General features: G+C 59.3%; 1 protein-coding gene across 5 annotated transcripts in view; it reads left to right on the plus strand.

Moving 5' to 3' along the window:
* The window catches only part of TPST2 (tyrosylprotein sulfotransferase 2), a 17,614-nt gene that overhangs the window by 1,924 nt on the left and 14,820 nt on the right, over positions 1-870 (plus strand). The window lies entirely within an intron of this gene.

Below are 870 nucleotides of genomic sequence, written 5' to 3' on the forward strand. Positions count from 1 at the left end.
GTCTCTTCCTCGCCTCGCTGCCCCGGGGGGGCTGCAGCGTGCCCCCCGCTCTGCGCCGCCCTCTCCTCGGTCAGTGCTGTCAGCGCTGGGGGATGCCTGGTGTTGCTGCATAGGGAAGTAAAATATTTTGATTTTGTTTCTTAAGCAAATTTGAGGTTTTGGGGTTTCTCTGGCAGAAACAACTTTTTATTTGCAAATCCTGATCTTTGTGCGTGCAGGAATGGAGCTTGTTGAGACTTAGGGTTTGGCATGTGGACTTGGAAAATATTTATTTGAAGATAGTTGGTATTTTTTCTAGCAGTCCCTTTGACTTCTTTTTCTCCCCATTGTATGGCGGGCTCTGGCTGCCCACACCCACATGGGGAATCTTTGTTCAGTTTTGGGAGGGAAGGGTCGTGTTTGCACCGAGCGTAGGGAGTGAATGTGGAGGCCACAAACTCTGGCTCCCCTCGCCCCGCGGCGCTCCCTGCGCCCTCTCCAGCCGGGATCCCGGGGACCTGCCCCGGGCCAGGGGCGGGAGGTGGAAGGACCCTGGTTGGAGGCACGGGGAGGAGCGGGGCACAGCTCCGTGCTTCCTGAGAGCCCCCTCCCTCGTCCAGCTCTGGAGGGGGGGGACCGGGACGATGGGATCGCTGGTGCGGGGGGAGCCAGCGTGGGAGCGTGTTTGCCCGCCACCGTTCGTGCAGGTCCCGCAGCGGCTCCCGCGCTGGCTCTGCCCTTGTCCCCCTGAGGCAGCAACTGCAGAGTAATTAAGAAAAGGTGAATTGGAGCTGCGGGTTGATTACAACTCGGCATCAGCCCTCCGAAGCGCAGAGCTCCTGTCCTGTTTCGGCACAAGCGCTTCCGAAGCAGACACCGAGCCGATCTGCT

Source organism: Egretta garzetta, unplaced genomic scaffold (assembly GCF_000687185.1).
Source record: "Egretta garzetta isolate BGI_Z169 unplaced genomic scaffold, ASM68718v1 scaffold73, whole genome shotgun sequence".
NCBI classification, from domain to species: Eukaryota; Metazoa; Chordata; class Aves; order Pelecaniformes; family Ardeidae; genus Egretta; species Egretta garzetta.